This window comes from Oculina patagonica, chromosome 6 (assembly GCF_052425735.1).
Source record: "Oculina patagonica isolate OP01 chromosome 6, crgOcupat, whole genome shotgun sequence".
NCBI classification, from domain to species: Eukaryota; Metazoa; Cnidaria; class Anthozoa; order Scleractinia; family Oculinidae; genus Oculina; species Oculina patagonica.
Window position 1 is genome coordinate 21,121,975 of NC_135763.1, and position 26,724 is coordinate 21,148,698.

The 26,724-nt window shown below is 44.9% G+C and overlaps 1 protein-coding gene and 1 pseudogene across 3 annotated transcripts in view; one reads left to right on the top strand and one right to left on the bottom strand.

Annotated features, from left to right (window-relative positions):
- The window catches only part of LOC144655937 (uncharacterized), a 39,218-nt gene that overhangs the window by 4,693 nt on the left and 7,801 nt on the right, over positions 1-26,724 (bottom strand). The window lies entirely within an intron of this gene.
- LOC144656930 (uncharacterized) lies at positions 88-26,724 on the top strand (annotated as a pseudogene). Its single transcript, XR_013571419.1, has 25 exons — positions 88-110; positions 1,048-1,521; positions 1,835-2,039; positions 2,235-2,265; positions 2,387-2,666; positions 3,039-3,560; positions 3,897-4,415; positions 4,751-5,269; positions 5,605-6,123; positions 12,296-12,500; positions 12,686-12,716; positions 12,841-13,121; positions 13,500-14,022; positions 14,363-14,882; positions 15,230-15,748; positions 16,088-16,606; positions 17,068-17,126; positions 21,912-22,371; positions 22,669-22,873; positions 23,066-23,096; positions 23,224-23,503; positions 23,874-24,395; positions 24,726-25,244; positions 25,566-26,084; positions 26,508-26,724. The product of XR_013571419.1 is annotated as an uncharacterized LOC144656930 (transcript).

Here is a 26,724-nt window from a genome sequence, read left to right on the forward strand (position 1 = left end):
AAAGAAGTAGTTCACCGCGGAATTCAGGGAAAGGTGACAGCTGGAATTGGCTGGGACGGCACACCTCTCAGCCACCTGGACAGGTCATTGGAAATGTGAAGCCACAGTTGGTGTGCCTGGCTTGTGGGGAAGTTGGATACAGTGGTTCCTGCCCCATGAACTGCAACAAAACCTTTGGTTGATTGGTTTATGTAGAGGATTCTACTCCGGACCTCTCATGAAATTACCCATGATGCAACGAGTAGGGCTGGAATTCATTTTTTTTTCATGTGTTGCTTGATTTTTGGTTGTTCACCATGAAGAAGGATTGATGACACAGCTGCATAGCCTCACATAGCAACAAACTCCTGACTTCGCAGACTGGCAAAACAAGGAATGTCTTTTTTTCTTCACTGTGCAAACGGTAGACTGCCTTTGCATGTAAGCATGGGAAGGGAGTCAGTGAATCAGGGTATCTCAGCTCCAAAGTCTCTTGTGAGGGAACTGAAAGCTTCATCTTTGGGAAAGAATTATCATGGCAGGAACTCTTTTTAGGGAGTGTCAAACTCGGCACAATTCCTTTATTCATTTATATTGGCACTCTTGGATTTGGAAAGCAGTTTTGTAGTGTTTATTGAAGAGAAGCTTTGCTGCAGTCCAATTTGCTAATTTTCCAAAGGGTTCAGTTGACAGACCAGCTTTCAATTACTTGGAGAATGCGACTGACAAACACAAGACAGCATGATCGCCTTTTTATTGGGTTCTGAACTGGAAAAGGATCTGTCATGCCATCAAGTCAGATGAAGAATGAGCCAGAGTAGGTGGACTATCCTTGAATCCAGTCACAAGAAGTCTTTCAACATTTCAACTGCACTTCTAGTCTGCCTCAGAATATTTTGTATTCATACACTGCGCACAAATATTCATTAAACATTGTCAGAGCATTCATATGTATTTATATATATATATATTATTATATATTATATAGATCATTTGAGTACTTTACAACTTTTGTTGTTCGTTTGATAACATGAAAATCACCCTGCTAAACCATGTGCCTCATGACAGGTGACGATGATGGCTTTTGAGAATGAGCTGGGTGTGCAAGCTCCTGTGGGTTTCTGGGATCCAGCTGGGCTTTCTTCAGATGGCAGTGTTGAGGACTTCCAAGCGACGTCGTCAGACTGAGCTGGAGCATGGTCGCATTGCTATGCTCGCAACAATGGGATATATCACGCCAGAAATCACTGGCAAATTCCCTGGCTACTTGTCTCCTTCTGCTGGCTTGAAGTTTGCGGATGTGCCCAATGGACTTGCCGCAATCTCTAAAGTTCCAGCCGCAGGTTGGGGTCAGATTTTGGCCTACATGGCCTTCTGCGAAGTTTCCCAGGACCAGTCTGCTTGGAACTCCTGCTGCAGCTGGTGACTTTGGCTGGAAGCTCATCACATCTACTGATCCGGAGGTCAAGAAAACCAAGCTTTAATGCGGAGTTGGCAAACGGGAGACTGGCGATGATGGCCATCATTGGCATGTTCTTCCAGGCATAAATCGCTGCAACGTTGGTTCTTTGTGAGGTTGTATAGTGTTTTCCAAGTTGTCTAAATGCTGGCAAGTATATCATTGTTATTCATACCAGTTGAACTACTTTTGCCAGTACTACATATGTGTCAAATCAGAGATGAACATATTCTCGTTGAGTACTTGCTCTGTGAGTCACTTTTCTTGGTTGATGCTATCAAGCGGGCTTGCATTTCACTTCGGTTTTCATTTCGGCCAAGGCAGCAACAAACTGCATTGTTGACATGCATGCCTTCTGATGTCATTCAGTAGCTATTAGCTGTCGTTTGAATGCAGGATGGTCTGACTGGCAGCGCCTGGGGTGATTGGGCCAATTACACTGCTTCTCCTTTGCGAGCATTCGAGAACGAGTTGGGTGTGCAAGAACCTGTGGGATTCTGGGACCCCGTTGGATTTACAGCTGACGGCGATGTGGCTGCTTTCAAGCGCCGTCGCTCCGTTGAGCTGAAGCATGGAAGGATCTCGATGATGGCCACCATGGGTGCTTTGGACAGAATGGTCATGCTATTATATGTTGTTCATGATTAATTCATATCATTAATGATTTACTTTGCTTGGTAGTTGCGATCACAAGTGAAATCTGCCTTTTGACACATGTTCGATCTTAGTTGCATTCATTGTCATTTTGCTTCGTGGTTGCAATGGTGTTGGACCAATCGTATCATTTGTTGGCAAGGATATATCACTCCAGAAGTCGTTGGCAAGCTGTGCTGGACTCAGCAATTTCAATTTCGATTTTGTGATGCAGATACCCTGCAAGTTCCAAGACATGATTTGTTCAAACTTGTTGCAGGCATGGTTGTGCATTTGCAAAGCTTTTCAGCTGAGGCCAGGCTTCTTGTCTCCATCCGCAGGCCTGAAGTTCGCTGACATCCCCAATGGACTTGCAGCAGTTTCCAAGGTGCCAGTTGCTGGATGGGCTCAGATTGCTGCCTACTTTGGCTTTGTTGAGTTCAGCGGTGGCTTCGATGACTACAAGACTGGCACCCCAGGTGACTATGGCTTCAAGGTCTTGACTTCCTCCGACCCTGAGGAGAAGACGAAGAAGCTTTCAGCAGAGCTGGCGAATGGCCGATTGGCTATGATGGCCATCATCGGAATGTTCTTTCAGGACCTGGAAGATTACAATTGGCATGTTCTTTCAGGTGATGAAGAGTGCAGGGTAAAGGGTGAAGGGTGAAGCAGGATGAGATATCACATATCAACATTATCAACTATAGTTGTTTAGTAGTGTTTGTTACAGACACATGATGTTTCTTACCAAACATTTGATGTATGTGTTCTTCTGATTTTTGCATGGTAGATGCAACACGGATGCATGTAGAGAACCTTGCTATGCACTATCAAGGCCTGTCAAGGGCTTCACGGTACAATTTTCTTTATTTATGTTCATCCTCTTTCACACTATGTACTGTATGGTATGGTATGCAGTCTTTTGGTCATTCGTTGGGTGAACTGGTCAAGTGTCACTTACTCCACGCAGGATGGCTTGACTGGCAGTGCCTGGGGTGATTGGGCCAACTACACTGCTTCTCCTTTGCGTGCCTTTGAGAATGAGCTGGGTGTGCAGGCTCCTGTGGGTTTCTGGGATCCAGCTGGGCTCTCTTCAGATGGCAGTGTTGAGGACTTCAAGCGACGTCGTCAGACTGAGCTGAAGCATGGTCGCATTTCTATGCTCGCAACAATGGGATATATCACGCCAGAAATCACTGGCAAATTCCCTGGCTACTTGTCTCCTTCTGCTGGCTTGAAGTTTGCAGATGTGCCCAATGGTCTTGCCGCAATCTCTAAAGTGCCAGCCGCAGGTTGGGGTCAGATTTTGGCCTACATGGCCTTCTGCGAAGTTTCCCAGGACCAGTCTGCTGGAACTCCTGCTGCAGCTGGTGACTTTGGCTGGAAGCTCATCACATCTACTGATCCGGAGGTCAAGAAAACAAAGCTCAATGCAGAGTTGGCAAACGGAAGACTGGCGATGATGGCCATCATTGGCATGTTCTTTCAGGTGATGAAGAGTGAAGGGCAAAGGGTGAAGGGTGAAGCAGGATGAGATATCACATATCAACATTATCAATATAGTTATTTAGTAGTGTTTGTTACAGACACATGATGTGTCTTACCAAACATTTGATGTATGTGTTTTTCTGATTTTTGCATGGTAGATGCAACACGGATGCATGTAGAGGCCCTTGCTATGCACTATCAAGGCCTGTCAAGGGCTTCAATGTACAATTTTCATTTATGTTCATCCTCTTTCACACTATGTACTGTATGGTATGGTATGCAGTCTTTTGGTCATTCTATTTGGGTGAACTGGTCAAGGGTCACTTACTCCACGCAGGATGGCTTGACTGGCAGTGCCTGGGGTGATTGGGCCAACTACACTGCTTCTCCTTTGCGTGCCTTTGAGAATGAGCTGGGTGTGCAGGCTCCTGTGGGTTTCTGGGATCCAGCTGGGCTCTCTTCAGATGGCAGTGTTGAGGACTTCAAGCGACGTCGTCAGACTGAGCTGAAGCATGGTCGCATTTCTATGCTCGCAACAATGGGATATATCACGCCAGAAATCACTGGCAAATTCCCTGGCTACTTGTCTCCTTCTGCTGGCTTGAAGTTTGCAGATGTGCCCAATGGTCTTGCCGCAATCTCTAAAGTGCCAGCCGCAGGTTGGGGTCAGATTTTGGCCTACATGGCCTTCTGCGAAGTTTCCCAGGACCAGTCTGCTGGAACTCCTGCTGCAGCTGGTGACTTTGGATGGAAGCTCATCACATCTACTGATCCGGAGGTCAAGAAAACAAAGCTCAATGCAGAGTTGGCAAACGGAAGACTGGCGATGATGGCCATCATTGGCATGTTCTTTCAGGTGATGAAGGGTGAAGGGTAAAGGGTGAAGGGTGAAGCAGGATGAGATATCACATATCAGCATTATCAATATAGTTATTTAGTAGTGTTTGTTACAGACACATGATGTGTCTTACCAAACATTTGATGTATGTGTTTTTCTGATTTTTGCATGGTAGATGCAACACGGATGCATGTAGAGAACCTTGCTATGCACTATCAAGGCCTGTCAAGGGCTTCAATGTACAATTTTCATTAATGTTCATCCTCTTTCACACTATGTACTGTATGGTATGGTATGCATTCTTTTGGTCATTCGTTGGGTGAACTGGTCAAGTGTCACTTACCTCCACGCAGGATGGCTTGACTGGCAGTGCCTGGGGTGATTGGGCCAACTACACTGCTTCTCCTTTGCGTGCCTTTGAGAATGAGCTGGGTGTGCAGGCTCCTGTGGGTTTCTGGGATCCAGCTGGGCTCTCTTCAGATGGCAGTGTTGAGGACTTCAAGCGACGTCGTCAGACTGAGTTGAAGCATGGTCGCATTTCTATGCTCGCAACAATGGGATATATCACCCCAGAAATCACTGGCAAATTCCCTGGCTACTTGTCTCCTTCTGCTGGCTTGAAGTTTGCAGATGTGCCCAATGGTCTTGCCGCAATCTCCAAAGTGCCAGCAGCAGGTTGGGGTCAGATTTTGGCCTACATGGCCTTCTGCGAAGTTTCCCAGGACCAGTCTGCTGGAACTCCTGCTGCAGCTGGTGACTTTGGCTGGAAGCTCATCACATCTACTGATCCGGAGGTCAAGAAAACTAAGCTCAATGCGGAGTTGGCAAACGGAAGACTGGCGATGATGGCCATCATTGGCATGTTCTTTCAGGTGATGATGAGTGAAGGGTAAAGGGTGAAGGGTGAAGCAGGGATGAGGATATCAGATATCAACATTATCAATATAGTTATTTAGTAGTGTTTGTTACAGACACATGATGTGTCTTACCAAACATTTGATGTATTTTTTCTGATTTTTGCATGGTAGATGCAACACAGATGCATGTAGAGAACCTTGCTATGCACTATCAAGGCCTGTCAAGGGCTTCAATGTACAATTTTCATTAATGTTCATCCTCTTTCACACTATGTACTGTATGGTATGGTATGCAGTCTTTTGGTCATTCTTTGGGTGAACTGGTCAAGTGTCACTTACCCTCCACGCAGGATGGCTTGACTGGCAGTGCCTGGGGTGATTGGGCCAACTACACTGCTTCTCCTTTGCGTGCCTTTGAGAATGAGCTGGGTGTGCAGGCTCCTGTGGGTTTCTGGGATCCAGCTGGGCTCTCTTCAGATGGCAGTGTTGAGGACTTCAAGCGACGTCGTCAGACTGAGCTGAAGCATGGTCGCATTTCTATGCTCGCAACAATGGGATATATCACCCCAGAAATCACTGGCAAGTTCCCTGGCTACTTGTCTCCTTCTGCTGGCTTGAAGTTTGCAGATGTGCCCAATGGTCTTGCCGCAATCTCTAAAGTGCCAGCCGCAGGTTGGGGTCAGATTTTGGCCTACATGGCCTTCTGCGAAGTTTCCCAGGACCAGTCTGCTGGAACTCCTGCTGCAGCTGGTGACTTTGGCTGGAAGCTCATCACATCTACTGATCCGGAGGTCAAGAAAACTAAGCTCAATGCAGAGTTGGCAAACGGAAGATTGGCGATGATGGCCATCATTGGCATGTTCTTTCAGGTGATGAAGAGTGAAGGGTAAGGGGTGAAGGGTGATGGGTGATGGGTGAATGTTGAAGCAAGCTCAGATATCGGTCCATCAGTTGTATAAATAAGTGATCTAGTGATAGTCTTTGACAATTGTTGATGTTTGTTTCAGAAGATGGTGTAAGCGAAGGGTGTTCAATCTCACAAGGGCTGATAGTGATTTGAGAATATTTGCATTGCTTACGAAGCACTTACCGGAATGGAGCGGCAATGTTTATCTATGGTAGAAACCTTGTAGGTCCAAACAGTGGGTGAAATGCTTTCATAGGAAATGCATGGAACATGCCTGAATGCCTTGCCGTGCGAAGGTACGAATTCTAGCAGGAAACCCATGGCTTTCTTGGCTTTCCAAACTTGAGACATCCCCATGTAGCTCTGTGTTTTGTCAGTGTTTAGGTAAGCTTATGGCCTGTGTTCTGCTGACTCTCTCGCAGGATGGCCTCACTGGAAGTGCATGGGGTGATTGGGCCAACTACACTGCCTCTCCTTTGCGCTGAGCAGACCATGGCAAACCATTGCAAGATACAATTCAATGAGCAAGGATCGGACCGATCTTATCGATCCTTCTATCTCCATTGACATTCTTGTGCAGGTCTTGGAGTTTAGGTTTGGGAACGTCGGGAAATCTCGGCAATCGCTTTAAAAAGTGGCTGTTCAGGAGGTACTGTCGATGGAAAAAAACCGGCAAACCCTGTTATCCTATGAACATCCGACTCATTGAGTCAATTTACAATATATATATATACAACCATCCCAAATGGCCAAATGGTGAAGGTTTTCCATCAACAGTATGCAGCAATATCTCGCAGTCATGTGTATCTGTTTCATGTGTTTTTGGTAGTCTTGAGATGCTTTCGAGTATCTGAACGTGTTTGCGAGTTTTTTTTCCAATGCAAGAAACTTTCTGGCATGCAAGATGTTTTTTGAATTTCCACCAAGTGACATTGGAAGTTCAAATGTTGAAGAGCGTTTTGCCATAACATAGTATGTGTATGATTCGATTGAGAACCTTTAGTTTTATTTGAGACGAGGTCTAAGGTGGAGATGTTTTTATGACATGGGAGATCAGACACGTAAAATGATTGTACAAAATCTCAAGCCAACTGGCCAACTGCTCCAAATTGCAACGGTTGTATTTTGGCTCCGGAACAACACCGACTCAGAATTTTAATTTCTTTAAGGCTGTGCAGGTAAGACACCTTGCATTTTTGGCCAGTTTCCTTTCCGAACTCTTTTTTAAAGGAACGATCTACGACTCTGGCAGCAGTTTAACCTTCAAGGTGTTCTTCATGTTTCAGGAGAGCTCCAGCAAGTCTCGTTTATGAATCAAGGTTGCACATACAAACAGATGCGAGTGTTCTTCATGGACCTCCAAATAAGGGTTACGTAAGGCATTATGAAGGGACAAGCAGAGGCTGTGCTATTGTACTCCAGCGTTTTTTACTGTACTCCAACCTTTTATCTCAGGATGGCATCTATTTCTCGAAGCACTGTTGCTGCTGCCACAGGCGTTTCAGTGTTTCGTTTGGTGTGCAAATATATTGTCATATTTGTAGATGCATGTCTGTGGCTGGATAGGGAATTTTTGAGGCTGAATATGGGAAACACAGTACTAGATGCTTGGGGACTTGTGGTAGCTTGACGAACCTTTTTTTCCCAGTTTCGCAACTGGGGAAGTCAGAATGACACTTGACAAATTTCTATGTTGAATTTCTATGTGCTGAACCTTTCTGTTATGTACCTGGCTATTGGTCCCCAACGAACAGCCATCCTGAGGTGCAGCTGCTTTGACTTGGCGCCACCTCCTTTGTGGCTACAGGAACTCCAGCATCAACCAGTCACCTGCGAGTTGGGCTTGCCCAGACACCGATCCCATAGACATGGAAGATGGAGGCGGATAGATGGATGTCAAGATATCATGTTGCCATCGACTACAATTACCTATCTATTATTCATTGGTATTACTTCGACTACTTCGGCTACTGCTGCTAATATGATTGTTATTATCTAATTTATATCTATTTCTTTTTCCCTTTTCTCTTTTATTCTATATCTATCTCTGTTTTTGCATTTTTTTCTATTTCATAATTTTCCCAACTGTCATTCTCAACATCAGCATTCTTATCTCCATTCTCAGATGCTCTTGGGGTGATTTTCTGTATGAACAAAACATGGTTTGACCGTCATATGGCATATGGATGATTATCTTTCACACTTTTTGCCAGACCTTTTATGGATGAGAGAGGCGTGCCTTTATGGGTGTTTTCATTCATGTTGAATCTGCGGTGTGCACATCTTCTAGTTCACCCTTCCCGACTTCGACTTCGTTCACTCTTCTTTGGAGACCTTGGATGAACGAAACGTGCCCCGAGGCAAATGAACTTTTTCGTTTAAGCATTTACCTGTGCTTTAGTAGCAGCCTTGTTGTTCCAATCGGCCTCTCTTTTGCACGTTCCTATCGCCAGCTTTCGTCCATTGCACTTGCACACATGGTTGATGCTACGCAACTCATGGGGGTGGGGGTGGGGTGGGGAAATGGCAGTTTTCTGTGGGAAAATGCCAAAACTCTTCACTTTTTACAGATGTTTGGGCAAGACAATGTTTGTTTGCGCTGTAGCGACAATCACATTTTTTTTGAAATCCGCGCGACTGCAGGCGCAGTTTCCGGGCCGCCGGGATGATTTTGCTTGTGTACATGTACGCTTTGCTTGTATATCCTTTTAAAGTACAACTTGTACAGTTATATACCAATTTGCTCACACCCTCATATGTTCAATACTACATATACACATAGGTGGAATCATATACTTATTTGCCAATATACCGATACAATTATGGATCGTTATGTATTTTTTCAATGCCTTCAATATTCTTGACGTATTCTTATCCTTGTCGATTTATATTCAAATTTTCTTAGACTATGCAAACTTGTGCACTTGTATACTGATGTACTACTCCCTCAAGATACGCATGAGTATACAACCCATAATGATATGTAATATGCATATAGTATCATGTCCTCGTACACCTTTGAGCTGTAAATACTTCTGTTTGAAATACTTGAATATTAGTTGATACTCTTGTCTGATACACCTCTACACTTATAACACTGATTAATGTACCTTTATCCATTTCTCGTTCTGCATGTTCCCTTCTTACTTCGCGCGTATACTCATACTGGTACCTCCATACTGAGTGTTTACATACTGCATACTCTTATACTTGTGCCTACATACTGATATATTCGTATCTACTTATCCGTATTATACTTGTATGACTTACATTCATGCTTACACTTAGATTCATACATGTACTCACACCTTCCACTTCATTCTTTGTAGTTTACATGTCAAACTGCTTATACTTCTATTTCACCGCAGTTGATTCTTGGTTGGGATGATCATCACCAAAATTTGTTTCTATTTTTGGCATGTCGCAGTTAATCAGCCGTTTTTTGTAGCACTATTTCTTTGGGAACTCATGGCATTTCCCCAAGGCCTCCGCTGTGGCATCAGGTCCGGCGCAGCAGGCGTGGACATATTGTTGATGGAAGAAATCCTGCAACACATGGCATTGCAAATGGTATTGTATTAACTGGTTACCCTAATGTTTGTCCATCAACAGTATTAGGAATATAAATATATAAAGATATATCGTAAAGATGTTTGTTTGTATGTGCTACTTTATCTATGCACACATCGACCTTGCATTGGCTTTTCGCACGATGGGTGATGAATTATATGGATTGTAGTCTTAAGATCAACACGCAAGGATAACACCTCTGTTTCGCAGGCTTGTACGTATAGGAAATCAGACCAATGGCAGTGGAAAAATTTAAACCTGAGCTTTTAACATGCACATGCAAAAATTTACATTGATCATAATCCACGATGAACAGCTACTGTGACTGATGCAATCATTTAACCTTGTGCCTTGAAGAATGCTTCTGGTGTCCTGTACTTGTAGAATCAGGGACTCATTCCGGGCGGTTAGTTCCAAGGTAGGCAGAGATGCAAACCTCGTTTTTTGTGTTTTTTTAATCCTGCTGTTTGAGACTCATCGACTCATCTCAATCGCGTTGAGCTTGTCAAAGGCAACATTCAGCAGCCAAACTGCATCCTTGGCTGTAGCAGGGGCAGCCAATGGCTGCACTCGCAGCGAGTGGTCGCAAGGTCTATCAGGGAGTGAATCAAAGATATTGTGATGAAAGCAACGCCGTTTTTAGAATACATGAATTTTTGGGTGAATGATGCAAACGTCACACAAAAATACCACTAAGAAGTAGTTCACCGCGGAATTCAGGGAAAGGTGACAGCTGGAATTGGCTGGGACGGCACACCTCTCAGCCACCTGGACAGGTCATTGGAAATGTGAAGCCACAGTTGGTGTGCCTGGCTTGTGGGGAAGTTGGATACAGTGGTTCCTGCCCCATGAATTGCAACAAAACCTTTGGTTGATTGGTTTATGTAGAGGATTCTACTCCGGACCTCTCATGAAATTACCCATGATGCAACGAGTAGGGCTGGAATTCATTTTTTTTCATGTGTTGCTTGATTTTAGGTTGTTCACCATGAAGAAGGATTGATGACACAGCTGCATAGCCTCACATAGCAACAAACTCCGAGCAGGCAATGACTTCGCAGACTGGCAAAACAAGGAATGTCTTTTTCTTCACTGTACAAACGGTAGACTGCCTTGGCATGTAAGCATGGGAAGGGAGTCAGTGAATCAGGGTATCTCAGCTCCAAAGTCTCTTGTGAGGGAACTGAAAGCTTCATATTTGGGAAAGAATTATCATAGCAGGAACTCTTGCAGGAATTTGTCAAACTCGGCACAATTCCTTTATTCATTTATATTGGCACTCTTGGATTTGGAAAGCAGTTTTTGTATGTTTATTGAAGAGAAGCTTTGCTGCAGTCCAATTTGCTCATTTTCCAAAGGGTTCAGTTGACAGACCAGCTTTCAATTACTTGGAGAATGCGACTGACAAACACAAGACAGCATGATCGCCTTTTTATTGGTTTCTGAACTGAAAAAGGATCTGTCATGCCATCAAGTCAGATGAAAATGAGCCAAAGTAGGTGAACTATCCTTGAATCCAGTCATAAGAAGTCTTTCAACATTTCAACTGCACTTCTAGTCTGCCTCAGAATATCTATATATATATATATTCATACACTGCGCACAAATATTCATTAAACATTGTCAGAACATTCATATATATTATGTATATATATATATTATATAGATCATTTGAGTACTTTACAACTTTTGTTCGTTCGTTTGATAACACGGAAATCACCCTGCTAAACCATGTGCCTCATGACAGGTGACGATGATGGCTTTTGAGAATGAGCTGGGTGTGCAAGCTCCTGTGGGTTTCTGGGATCCAGCTGGGCTTTCTTCAGATGGCAGTGTTGAGGACTTCAAGCGACGTCGTCAGACTGAGCTGAAGCATGGTCGCATTTCTATGCTCGCAACAATGGGATATATCACGCCAGAAATCACTGGCAAATTCCCTGGCTACTTGTCTCCTTCTGCTGGCTTGAAGTTTGCAGATGTGCCCAATGGTCTTGCCGCAATCTCTAAAGTGCCAGCCGCAGGTTGGGGTCAGATTTTGGCCTACATGGCATTCTGCGAAGTTTCCCAGGACCAGTCTGCTGGAACTCCTGCTGCAGCTGGTGACTTTGGCTGGAAGCTCATCACATCTACTGATCCGGAGGTCAAGAAAACAAAGCTCAATGCAGAGTTGGCAAACGGAAGACTGGCGATGATGGCCATCATTGGCATGTTCTTTCAGGTGATGAAGCGCTGCAGAGGGTGAAGGGTGCTTGGATGAGGTATCACACGTATCAACATTATCAATATAGTTGTTTAGTAGTGTTTGTTACAGTACATCATTGTTGGCCAACCAAACATTTGATGTATGTGTTTTTCTGATTTTTGCATGGGAGATGCAACATTGATTCATTAGAGTTTAGAGGCCCTTGCTATACACTATCAAGGCCTGTCAAGGGTTGAATGCTATCAAGTTTTCAGGTTTATTTTCACTTCATTTTCATTTCGTCAAGGCAGCAACAAACTGCTTGTTGACATGCATGTCTTCTGATGCATTCAGTAGCTATTCAGCTGTCCTTTGAATGCAGGATGGTCTGACTGGCAGTGCCTGGGGTGATTGGGCAAACTACACTGCTTCTCCTTTGCGAGCATTCGAGAATGAGCTGGGTGTGCAGGCACCTGTGGGATTCTGGGATCCAGCTGGACTTTCAGCTGACGGCGGTGTGGCTGCCTTCAAGCGCCGTCGCTCAGCTGAGCTGAAGCATGGAAGGATCTCGATGATGGCCACCATGGGTGTTTGGACAGAATGGTCATGCTATTATATGTTATTCATGATTAAGTCATATCATTCATGATTTACTTTGCTTGGTAGTTGCGATCACAAGTGGAATCTGCCTTGCAGCACATGTTCGATCTTTTGCATTCATTGTCATTTTGCTTCGTGGTTACAATGGTGTTGGACCGATCGTATCCTTAAGGATATATCACTCCAGAAGTCGTTGGCAAGCTGTGCTGGACTCAGCAATCTCAGCAATTTCAGATTTTGTGCTGCAGATACCTTGCAAGTTCCAAGACATGACTTGTTCAAGGTTGTTGCAGGCAGGTTGTGCGTTTGCAAAGCTTTTCAGCTGAGGCCAGGCTACTTGTCTCCATCTGCCGGCCTGAAGTTCGCTGACATCCCCAACGGACTTGCAGCAGTTTCCAAGGTGCCAGTTGCTGGATGGGCTCAGATTGCTGCCTACTTTGGCTTTGTTGAGTTCAGCAGTGGCTTCGATGACTACAAGACTGGCACCCCGGGTGACTATGGCTTCAAGCTCTTGACTTCCTCCGACCCTGGAGGAGAAGACGAAGAAACTTTCAGCAGAGCTGGCGAATGGCCGATTGGCTATGATGGCCATCATCGGAATGTTCTTTCAGGACCTGGAAGATTACAATTAATTGGCATGTTCTTTCAGGTGATGAAGAGTGCAGGGTAAAGGGTGAAGGGTGAAGCAGAATGAGATATCACATATCAACATTATCAACATATAGTTGTTTAGTAGTGTTTGTTACAGACACATGATGTTTCTTACCAAACATTTGATGTATGTGCTTTTCTGATTTTTTGCATGGTAGATGCAACACGGATGCATTTAGAGAACCTTGCTATGCACTATCAAGGCCTGTCAAGGGCTTCAATGTACAATTTTCTTTAATTATGTTCATCCTCTTTCACACCATGTACTGTATGGTATGGTATGCAGTCTTTTGGTCATTCGTTGGGTGAACTGGTCAAGTGTCACTTACTCCACGCAGGATGGCTTGACTGGCAGTGCCTGGGGTGATTGGGCCAACTACACTGCTTCTCCTTTGCGTGCCTTTGAGAATGAGCTGGGTGTGCAGGCTCCTGTGGGTTTCTGGGATCCAGCTGGGCTCTCTTCAGATGGCAGTGTTGAGGACTTCAAGCGACGTCGTCAGACTGAGCCTGAAGCATGGTCGCATTTCTATGCTCGCAACAATGGGATATATCACGCCAGAAATCACTGGCAAATTCCCTGGCTACTTGTCTCCTTCTGCTGGCTTGAAGTTTGCAGATGTGCCCAATGGTCTTGCCGCAATCTCTAAAGTGCCAGCCGCAGGTTGGGGTCAGATTTTGGCCTACATGGCATTCTGCGAAGTTTCCCAGGACCAGTCTGCTGGAACTCCTGCTGCAGCTGGTGACTTTGGCTGGAAGCTCATCACATCTACTGATCCGGAGGTCAAGAAAACAAAGCTCAATGCAGAGTTGGCAAACGGAAGACTGGCGATGATGGCCATCATTGGCATGTTCTTTCAGGTGATGAAGAGTGAAGGGCAAAGGGTGAAGGGTGAAGCAGGATGAGATATCACATATCAACATTATCAACATATTATAGTTAGTTTAGTAGTGTTTGTTACAGACACATGATGTGTCTTACCAAACATTTGATGTATGTGTTTTTCTGATTTTTGCATGGTAGATGCAACACGGATGCATGTAGAGAACCTTGCTATGCACTATCAAGGCCTGTCAAGGGCTTCAATGTACAATTTTCATTTATGTTCATCCTCTTTCACACTATGTACTGCATGGTATGGTATGCAGTCTTTTGGTCATTCGTTGGGTGAACTGGTCAAGTGTCACTTACTCCACGCAGGATGGCTTGACTGGCAGTGCCTGGGGTGATTGGGCCAACTACACTGCTTCTCCTTTGCGTGCCTTTGAGAATGAGCTGGGTGTGCAGGCTCCTGTGGGTTTCTGGGATCCAGCTGGGCTCTCTTCAGATGGCAGTGTTGAGGACTTCAAGCGACGTCGTCAGACTGAGCTGAAGCATGGTCGCATTTCTATGCTCGCAACAATGGGATATATCACGCCAGAAATCACTGGCAAATTCCCTGGCTACTTGTCTCCTTCTGCTGGCTTGAAGTTTGCAGATGTGCCCAATGGTCTTGCCGCAATCTCTAAAGTGCCAGCCGCAGGTTGGGGTCAGATTTTGGCCTACATGGCATTCTGCGAAGTTTCCCAGGACCAGTCTGCTGGAACTCCTGCTGCAGCTGGTGACTTTGGCTGGAAGCTCATCACATCTACTGATCCGGAGGTCAAGAAAACAAAGCTCAATGCAGAGTTGGCAAACTGGAAGACTGGCGATGATGGCCATCATTGGCATGTTCTTTCAGGTGATGAAGAGTGAAGGGCAAAGGGTGAAGGGTGAAGCAGGATGAGATATCACATATCAACATTATCAACATATTATAGTTATTTAGTAGTGTTTGTTACAGACACATGATGCTGTCTTACCAAACATTTGATGTATGTGTTTTTCTGATTTTTGCATGGTAGATGCAACACGGATGCATTTAGAGTTTAGAGGCCCTTGCTATGCACTATCAAGGCCTGTCAAGGGCTTCAATGTACAATTTTCATTTATGTTCATCCTCTTTCACACTATGTACTGCATGGTATGGTATGCAGTCTTTTGGTCATTCGTTGGGTGAACTGGTCAAGTGTCACTTACTCCACGCAGGATGGCTTGACTGGCAGTGCCTGGGGTGATTGGGCCAACTACACTGCTTCTCCTTTGCGTGCCTTTGAGAATGAGCTGGGTGTGCAGGCTCCTGTGGGTTTCTGGGATCCAGCTGGGCTCTCTTCAGATGGCAGTGTTGAGGACTTCAAGCGACGTCGTCAGACTGAGCTGAAGCATGGTCGCATTTCTATGCTCGCAACAATGGGATATATCACGCCAGAAATCACTGGCAAATTCCCTGGCTACTTGTCTCCTTCTGCTGGCTTGAAGTTTGCAGATGTGCCCAATGGTCTTGCCGCAATCTCTAAAGTGCCAGCCGCAGGTTGGGGTCAGATTTTGGCCTACATGGCCTTCTGCGAAGTTTCCCAGGACCAGTCTGCTGGAACTCCTGCTGCAGCTGGTGACTTTGGCTGGAAGCTCATCACATCTACTGATCCGGAGGTCAAGAAAACAAAGCTCAATGCAGAGTTGGCAAACGGAAGACTGGCGATGATGGCCATCATTGGCATGTTCTTTCAGGTGATGAAGAGTGAAGGGCAAAGGGTGAAGGGTGAAGCAGGATGAGATATCACATATCAACATTATCAACATATTATAGTTGTTTAGTAGTGTTTGTTACAGACACATGATGTGTCTTACCAAACATTTGATGTATGTGTTTTTCTGATTTTTGCATGGTAGATGCAACACGGATGCATGTAGAGAACCTTGCTATGCACTATCAAGGCCTGTCAAGGGCTTCAATGTACAATTTTCATTTATGTTCATCCTCTTTCACACTATGTACTGTATGGTATGGTATGCAGTCTTTTGGTCATTCGTTGGGTGAACTGGTCAAGTGTCACTTACTCCACGCAGGATGGCTTGACTGGCAGTGCCTGGGGTGATTGGGCCAACTACACTGCTTCTCCTTTGCGTGCCTTTGAGAATGAGCTGGGTGTGCAGGCTCCTGTGGGTTTCTGGGATCCAGCTGGGCTCTCTTCAGATGGCAGTGTTGAGGACTTCAAGCGACGTCGTCAGACTGAGCTGAAGCATGGTCGCATTTCTATGCTCGCAACAATGGGATATATCACGCCAGAAATCACTGGCAAATTCCCTGGCTACTTGTCTCCTTCTGCTGGCTTGAAGTTTGCAGATGTGCCCAATGGTCTTGCCGCAATCTCTAAAGTGCCAGCCGCAGGTTGGGGTCAGATTTTGGCCTACATGGCCTTCTGCGAAGTTTCCCAGGACCAGTCTGCTGGAACTCCTGCTGCAGCTGGTGACTTTGGATGGAAGCTCATCACATCTACTGATCCGGAGGTCAAGAAAACAAAGCTCAATGCAGAGTTGGCAAACGGAAGACTGGCGATGATGGCCATCATTGGCATGTTCTTTCAGGTGATGAAGAGTGAAGGGTAAGGGGTGAGGTGAGGGGGTGATGGGTGATGGGTGAATGTTGAAGCAAGCTCAGATATCGGTCCATCAGTTATATAAATAAGTGATCTAGTGATAGTCTTTGACAATTGTTGATGGTCTTTCAGGAGATGGTGTAAGCGAAGGGTGTTCAATCTCACAAGGGCTGATAGTGATTTGAGAATATTTGCATTGCTTACGAAGCACTTACCGGAATGGAGCGCCAATGTTTATCTATGGTAGAAACCTTGTAGGTCCAAACAGTAGGTGAATGCTTTCATGGAAATGCAGGAAATGCCTGAATGCCTTGCCGTGCGAAGTTAGGAATTCTAGCAGGAAACCCATGGCTTTCTTGGCTTTCCAAACTTGAGACATCCCCATGTAGCCCTGTGTTTTGTCAGTGTTTAGGTAAGCTTATGGCCTGTGTTCTGCTGACTCTCTCGCAGGATGGCCTCACTGGAAGTGCATGGGGTGATTGGGCCAACTACACTGCCTCTCCTTTGCGCTGAGCAGACCATGGCAAACCATTGCAAGACACAATTCAATGAGCAAGGATCGGACCGATCTTATCGATCCTTCTAATATCTCCATTGACATTCTTGTGCAGGTCTTGGAGTTTAGGTTTGGGAACGTCGGGACATCTCGGCAATCCCGTTAAAAAGTGGCTGTTCAGGAGGTACTGTTGATGGAACAAATCCGGCAAACCCTGCTATCATGAACATCCGACTCATTGGAGTAATTTACAATATAACCATCCCAAATGGCCAAATGGTGAAGGTTTTTTTCCATCAACAGTATGCAGCAATATCTCGCATTCATGTGTATCTATTTCATGTCTTTTTGGTAGTCTTGGATCCTCGAAGAGTATCTGAACGTCTTTGCGAGTTTTGTTTGCAACGCAAGAAACTTTCTGGCAGCAAGATGTTTTTTTCAATCTCCACCAAGTGACAACTGGACTTGAAATGTTGAAGAGCGTTTTGCCATAACAGTATGTATATGATTCGATTGAGAACCTTTTGTTTTATTTGAGACGAGGTCTAAGTGTAGAGATGTTTTTATGACATGGGAGATCAGACAAGTAAAATGATTGCACAAAATCTCAAGCCCACTGGCCAACTGCTCCAAATTGCAACGGTTGTATTTTGGCTCCGGAACAACACCGACTCAGAGTTTTAATCTCTTTAAGGCTGTGCAGGTAAGACACCTTGCATTTTTGGCCAGTTTCCTTTCCGAACTCTTTTTTAAAGGAACAATCTGCGACTCTCGGCAGCAGTTTAACCTTCAAGGTGTTCTTCATGTTTCAGGAGAGCTCAGCAAGTCTCGTTTATGAATCAAGGTTGCACATACAAACAGATGCGAGTGTTCTTCATGGACCTTCAAATAAGGGTTACGTAAGGCATTATGAAGGGACAAGCAGGGCTGTGCTATTGTACTCCAGCATTTTTTACTGTACTCCAACCTTTTATCTCAGGATGGCATCTATTTCTCGAAGCACTGTTGCTGCTGCCACAGGCGTTTCAGCTGTTTCGTTCGGTGTGCAAATATATTGTATATTGTCAGTATGCGTCTGTGGCTGGATAGGGAATTTTTGGGCTGAATATGGGAAACACAGGTAGATGCTTGAGGACTTGTGTAGCTTGACGAACCTTTTTTCCAGTTTCGCAACTGGGAAGTCAGAATGACACTTGACAAATTTCTATGTTGAATTTCTATGTGCTACCTTTTTGAACAGCCATCCTTTCTCACCAACGAATTCGTTTGAGGTGCAGCTGCTTTGCTTGGCGCCACCTCCTTTGTGGCTACAGGAACTCCAGCATCAACCAGTCACCTGCGAGTTGGGCTTGCCCAGACACTGATCCCATAGACATGGAAGATGAAGGCGGATAGATGGATGTCAAGATATTATTAAGTTGTCATCGACTACCATTATTATCTATTATTCATTGGTATTACTTCGACATACTTCGACTACTACTGCTACTATGATTGTTATGTTATTATTTCTATCGATTTCTTTTTCCCTTTTCTCTTTTATTCTATTTCTATCTCTGTTTCCATTTTTTTTCTATTTCACCGTTTTCCCAATTGTCATTCTCAACAACATCAGCATTCTTATCTCCATTCTCAGATTCTCTTGGGGTGATTTTCTGTATGAACAAAACATGGTTTGACCGTCATATGTCATATGGATTGGATTATCTTTCACACTTTTTGCCAGATCTTTTGTGGATGAGAGAGGCTTGCCTTTATGGGTGTTTTCATTCATGTTGAATCTGCGGTGTGCACATCTTCTAGTTCACCCTTCCCGACTTCGTTCACTCGTTCACTCTTTTTTGGAGACCTTGGATGAACGAAACGTGCCCCGAGGCAAATGAACTTTTTCGTTTAAGCATTTACCTGTGCTTTAGTAGCAGCCTTGTTGTTCCAATCGGCCTCCCTTTTGCGCGTCCCTATCGCCAGCTTTCGTCCATTGCACTTGCACACATGGTTGATGCTACGCAACTCATGGGGGTGGGGTGGGGTGGGGAAATGGCAGTTTTCTGTGGGAAAATGCCAAAACTCTTCACTTTTTACAGATGTTTGGGCAAGACAATGTTTGTTTCGCTGTAGCGACAATCACATTTTTTTTGAAATCCGCGCGACTGCAGGCGCAGTTTCCGGGCCGCCGGGATGATTTTGCTTGTGTACATGTACGCTTTGCTTGTATATCCTTTTATACTTGTACAGTTATATACCAATTTGCTTGCACCCTCATATGTTCAATACTACATATACACATATGTGGAATCATATACTTATTTGCCAATATACCGATACAATTATGGATCGTTATGTATTTTTTCAATGCCTTCAATATTCTTACGTATTCTTATCCTTGTCGATTTATATTCAAATTTTCTTAGACTATGCAAACTTGTGCACTTGTATACTGATGTACTACTCCCTCAAGATACGCATGAGTATACAACCCATAATGATATGTAATATGCATATAGTATCATGTCCTCGTACACCTTTGAGCTTAAATACTTCTGTTTGAAATACTTGAATATTATTTGATACTCTTGTCCTGATACACCTCTACACTTATAACACTGATTAATGTACCTTTATCCATTTCTCGTTCTGCATGTTCCCTTCTTACTTCGCGCGTATACTCATACTGGTACCTCCATACTAGTGTTTACATACTGCATACTCTTATACTTGTGCCTACATACTGATATATTCGTATCTACTTATCCGTATTATACTTGTATGACTTACATTCATGCTTACACTTAGATTCATACATGTACTCACACCTTCCACTTCATTCTTTGTAGTTTACATGTCAAACTGCTTATACTTCTATTTCACCGCAGTTGATTCTTGGTTGGGATGATCATCACCAAAATTTATTTCTATTTTTGGCATGTCGAAGTTAATCAGCCGTTTTTTGTAGCACTATTTCTTTGGGAACTCATGGCATTTCCCCAAGGCCTCCGCTGTGGCATCAGGTCCGGCGCAGCAGGCGTGGACATATTGTTGATGGAAGAAATCCTGCAACACATGGCATTACAAATGGTATTGTATTAACTGGTTACCCTAATGTTTGTCCATCAACAGTATTAGGAATAGAATATATACATATCGTAAAGATGTTTGTTTGTATGTGCTACTTTATCTATGCACACATCGACCTTGCTTGGCTTTTCGCACGATGGTTGATGAATTATATGGATTGTAGTCTTAAGATCAACACGCAAGGATAACACTCTGTTTACGCAGGCTTGTACGTATAGGAAATCAGACCAATGGCAGTGGAAAATTTAAACCTGAGCTTTTAACATGCACATGCAAAAATTTTCATTGATCATAATCCACGATGAACAGCTACTGTGACTGATGCAATCATTTCACCTTGTGCCTTGAAGAATGCTTCTAGTGTCCTGTACTTGTAGAATCAGGGACTCATTCCGGGCGGTTAGTTCCAAGGTAGGCAAGATGCAAACCTCGTATTTTTGTTTTTTTAATCCTGCTGTTTGAGACTCATCGACTCATCTCAATCGCGTTGAGCTTGTCAAGGCAACATTCAGCAGCCAAACTGCATCCTTGGCTGTAGCAGGGGCAGCCGTGGCTGCACTCGCAGCGAGTGGTCGCAAGGTCTATCAGGGAGTGAATCAAAGATATTGTGATGAAAGCAACGTCGTTTTTAGAATACATGAATTTTTGGGTGAATGATGCAAACGTCACACAAAAATACCACAAAGAAGTAGTTCACCGCGGAATTCAGGGAAAGGTGACAGCTGGAATTGGCTGGGACGGCACACCTCTCAGCCACCTGGACAGGTCATTGGAAATGTGAAGCCACAGTTGGTGTGCCTGGCTTGTGGGGAAGTTGGATACAGTGGTTCCTGCCCCATGAATTGCAACAAAACCTTTGGTTGATTGGTTTATGTAGAGGATTCTACTACGGACCTCTCATGAAATTGCCCATGATGCAACGAGTAGGGCTGGAATTCATTTTTTTTTTCATGTGTTGCTTGATTTTTGGTTGTTCACCATGAGGAAGGATTGATGACACAGCTGCATAGCCTCACATAGCAACAAACTCCTGACTTCGCAGACTGGCAAAACAAGGAATGTCTTTTTTTCTTCACTGCACAATTGGTAGACTGCCTTTGCATGTAAGCATGGGAAGGGAGTCAGTGAATCAGGGTATCTCAGCTCCAAAGTCTCTTGTGAGGGAACTGAAAGCTTCATCTTTGGGAAAGAATTATCATGGCAGGAACTCTTTTTAGGGAGTGTCAAACTCGGCACAATTCCTTTATTCATTTATATTGGCACTCTTGGATTTGGAAAGCAGTTTTTGTAGTGGTTATTGAAGAGAAGCTTTGCGGCAGTCCAATTTGCTCATTTTCCAAAGGGTTCAGTTGACAGACCAGCTTTCAATTACTTGGAGAATGCGACTGACAAACACAAGACAGCATCATCGCCTTTTTATTGGGTTCTGAACTGGAAAAGGATCTGTCATGCCATCAAGTCAGATGAAAATGAGCCAAAGTAGGTGAACTATCCTTGAATCCAGTCACAAGAAGTCTTTCAACATTTCAACTGCACTTCTAGTCTGCCTCAGAATATTTGTGTATTCATACACTGCGCACAAATATTCATTAAACATTGTCAAAGCATTCATATGTATATATATATATTATAGATCATTTGAGTACTTTACAACTTTTGTTGTTCGTTTGATAACATGAAATCACCCTGCTAAACCATGTGCCTCATGACAGGTGACGATGATGGCTTTTGAGAATGAGCTGGGTGTGCAAGCTCCTGTGGGTTTCTGGGATCCAGCTGGGCTTTCTTCAGATGGCAGTGTTGAGGACTTCAGGCGACGTCGTCAGACTGAGCTGAAGCATGGTCGCATTTCTATGCTCGCAACAATGGGATATATCACACCAGAAATTACGGGAAAGTTCCCTGGCTACTTGTCTCCTTCTGCTGGCTTGAAGTTTGCGGATGTGCCCAATGGTCTTGCCGCAATCTCTAAAGTGCCAGCCGCAGGTTGGGGTCAGATTTTGGCCTACATGGCCTTCTGCGAAGTTTCCCAGGACCAGTCTGCTGGAACTCCTGCTGCAGCTGGTGACTTTGGATGGAAGCTCATCACATCTACTGATCCGGAGGTCAAGAAAACCAAGCTCAATGCGGAGTTGGCAAACGGAAGACTGGCGATGATGGCCATCATTGGCATGTTCTTCCAGGCATAATCGCTGCAACGTTGGTTCTTTGTGAGGTTGTATAGTGTTTTCCAAGTTGTCTAAATGCTGGAAGTATATCATTGTTGGCCAACCAACTACTTTGCCAGTACTACATATTGTCAAATCAGAGATGAACATATTCTCGTTGAGTACTTGCTCTGTAGTCACTTTTCTTGGTTGATGCTATCAAGCAGGCTTGTTTTCACTTCGTTTTCATTTCGGCAAGGCAGCAACAAACTGCTTGTTGACATGCATGCCTTCTGATGCATTCAGTAGCTATTAGCTGTCGTTTGAATGCAGGATGGTCTGACTGGCAGCGCCTGGGGTGATTGGGCAAATTACACTGCTTCTCCTTTGCGAGCATTCGAGAACGAGTTGGGTGTGCAAGAACCTGTGGGATTCTGGGACCCCGTTGGATTTACAGCTGACGGCGATGTGGCTGCTTTCAAGCGCCGTCGCTCCGTTGAGCTGAAGCATGGAAGGATCTCGATGATGGCCACCATGGGTGCTTTGGACAGAATGGTCATGCTATTATATGTTATTCATGATTAAGTCATATCATTCATGATTTACTTTGCTTGGTAGTTGCGATCACAAGTGGAATCTGCCTTTTGCAGCACATGTTCGATCTTTTGCATTCATTGTCATTTTGCTTCGTGGTTACAATGGTGTTGGACCGATCGTATCATTTCTTAAGGATATATCACTCCAGAAGTCGTTGGCAAGCTGTGCTGGACTTAGCAATCTTAGCAATTTCAGATTTTGTGCTGCAGATACCTTGCAAGTTCCAAGACATGACTTGTTCAAGGTTGTTGCAGGCAGGTTGTGCGTTTGCATGGCTTTTCAGCAGCCGAGGCCAGGCTTCTTGTCTCCATCTGCTGGTCTGAAGTTCGCTGACATCCCCAACGGACTTGCAGCAGTTTCCAAGGTGCCAGTTGCTGGATGGGCTCAGATTGCTGCCTACTTTGGCTTTGTTGAGTTCAGCGGTGGCTTCGATGACTACAAGACTGGCACCCCGGGTGACTATGGCTTCAAGGTCTTGACTTCCTCCGACCCTGAGGAGAAGACGAAGAAGCTTTCAGCAGAGCTGGCGAATGGCCGATTGGCTATGATGGCCATCATCGGAATGTTCTTTCAGGACCTGGAAGATTACAATTGGCATGTTCTTTCAGGTGATGAAGAGTGCAGGGTAAAGGGTGAAGGGTGAAGCAGAATGAGATATCACATATCAACATTATCAACATATAGTTGTTTAGTAGTGTTTGTTACAGACACATGATGTTTCTTACCAAACATTTGATGTATGTGTTCTTCTGATTTTTGCATGGTAGATGCAACACGGATGCATGTAGAGAACCTTGCTATGCACTATCAAGGCCTGTCAAGGGCTTCAATGTACAATTTTCATCAATGTTCATCCTCTTTCACACTATGTACTGTATGGTATGGTATGCAGTCTTTTTGTCATTCGTTGGGTGAACTGGTCAAGTGTCACTTACTCCACGCAGGATGGCTTGACTGGCAGTGCCTGGGGTGATTGGGCCAACTACACTGCTTCTCCTTTGCGTGCCTTTGAGAATGAGCTGGGTGTGCAGGCTCCTGTGGGTTTCTGGGATCCAGCTGGGCTCTCTTCAGATGGCAGTGTTGAGGACTTCAAGCGACGTCGTCAGACTGAGCTGAAGCATGGTCGCATTTCTATGCTCGCAACAATGGGATATATCACGCCAGAAATCACTGGCAAATTCCCTGGCTACTTGTCTCCTTCTGCTGGCTTGAAGTTTGCAGATGTGCCCAATGGTCTTGCCGCAATCTCTAAAGTGCCAGCCGCAGGTTGGGGTCAGATTTTGGCCTACATGGCATTCTGCGAAGTTTCCCAGGACCAGTCTGCTGGAACTCCTGCTGCAGCTGGTGACTTTGGCTGGAAGCTCATCACATCTACTGATCCGGAGGTCAAGAAAACAAAGCTCAATGCAGAGTTGGCAAACGGAAGACTGGCGATGATGGCCATCATTGGCATGTTCTTTCAGGTGATGAAGAGTGAAGGGCAAAGGGTGAAGGGTGAAGCAGGATGAGATATCACATATCAACATTATCAACATAGTTGTTTAGTAGTGTTTGTTACAGACACATGATGTTTCTTACCAATCATTTGATGTATGTGTTCTTCTGATTTTTGCATGGTAGATGCAACACGGATGCATGTAGAGAACCTTGCTATGCACTATCAAGGCCTGTCAAGGGCTTCAATGTACAATTTTCATTCATGTTCATCCTCTTTCACACTATGTACTGTATGGTATGGTATGCAGTCTTTTGGTCATTCGTTGGGTGAACTGGTCAAGAGCCACAATCCGCAGGATGGCTTGACTGGCAGTGCCTGGGGTGATTGGGCCAACTACACTGCTTCTCCTTTGCGTGCCTTTGAGAATGAGCTGGGTGTGCAGGCTCCTGTGGGTTTCTGGGATCCAGCTGGGCTCTCTTCAGATGGCAGTGTTGAGGACTTCAAGCGACGTCGTCAGACTGAGCTGAAGCATGGTCGCATTTCTATGCTCGCAACAATGGGATATATCACGCCAGAAATCACTGGCAAATTCCCTGGCTACTTGTCTCCTTCTGCTGGCTTGAAGTTTGCAGATGTGCCCAATGGTCTTGCCGCAATCTCTAAAGTGCCAGCCGCAGGTTGGGGTCAGATTTTGGCCTACATGGCATTCTGCGAAGTTTCCCAGGACCAGTCTGCTGGAACTCCTGCTGCAGCTGGTGACTTTGGCTGGAAGCTCATCACATCTACTGATCCGGAGGTCAAGAAAACAAAGCTCAATGCAGAGTTGGCAAACGGAAGACTGGCGATGATGGCCATCATTGGCATGTTCTTTCAGGTGATGAAGAGTGAAGGGCAAAGGGTGAAGGGTGAAGCAGGATGAGATATCACATATCAACATTATCAATATAGTTGTTTAGTACTGTTTGTTACAGACACATGATGTGTCTTACCAAACATTTGATGTATGTGTTTTTCTGATTTGCAACACGGATGCATTTAGAGGCCCTTGCTATGCACTATCAACGCCTGTCAAGGGCTTCAATGTACAATTTTCATTTATGTTCATCCTCTTTCACACTATGTACTGTGTGGTATGGTATGCAGTCTTTTTGTCATTCGTTGGGTGAACTGGTCAAGTGTCACTTACTCCACGCAGGATGGCTTGACTGGCAGTGCCTGGGGTGATTGGGCCAACTACACTGCTTCTCCTTTGCGTGCCTTTGAGAATGAGCTGGGTGTGCAGGCTCCTGTGGGTTTCTGGGATCCAGCTGGGCTCTCTTCAGATGGCAGTGTTGAGGACTTCAAGCGACGTCGTCAGACTGAGCTGAAGCATGGTCGCATTTCTATGCTCGCAACAATGGGATATATCACGCCAGAAATCACTGGCAAATTCCCTGGCTACTTGTCTCCTTCTGCTGGCTTGAAGTTTGCAGATGTGCCCAATGGTCTTGCCGCAATCTCTAAAGTGCCAGCCGCAGGTTGGGGTCAGATTTTGGCCTACATGGCATTCTGCGAAGTTTCCCAGGACCAGTCTGCTGGAACTCCTGCTGCAGCTGGTGACTTTGGCTGGAAGCTCATCACATCTACTGATCCGGAGGTCAAGAAAACAAAGCTCAATGCAGAGTTGGCAAACGGAAGACTGGCGATGATGGCCATCATTGGCATGTTCTTTCAGGTGATGAAGAGTGAAGGGTAAGGGGTGAAGGGTGATGGGTGATGGGTGAATGTTGAAGCAAGCTCAGATATCGGTCCATCAGTTATATCAATAAGTGATCTACTGATAGTCTTTGACAATTGTTGATGGTGTTTCAGGAGATGGTGTAAGCGAAGGGTGTTCAATCTCACAAGGGCTGATAGTGATTTGAGAATATTTGCATTGCTTGCCAATGCTTATCTATGGTAGAAACCTTGTAGGTCCAAACAGTAGGTGAATGCTTTCATAGGAAATGCCTGAATGCCTTGCCGTGCGAAGTTACGAATTCTAGCAGGAAACCCATGGCTTTCTTGGCTTTCCAAACTTGAGATATCCTCATGTAGCCCTGTGTTTTGTCAGTGTTTAGGTAAGCTTATGGCCTGTGTTCTGCTGACTCTCTCGCAGGATGGCCTCACTGGAAGTGCATGGGGTGATTGGGCCAACTACACTGCCTCTCCTTTGCGCTGAGCAGACCATGGCAAACCATTGCAAGACACAATTCAATGAGCAAGGATCGGGCCGATCTTATCGATCCTTCTATCATATCTCCATTGACATTCTTGTGCAGGTCTTGGAGTTTAGGTTTGGGAACGTCGGGAAATCTCGGCAATCGCGTTAAAAA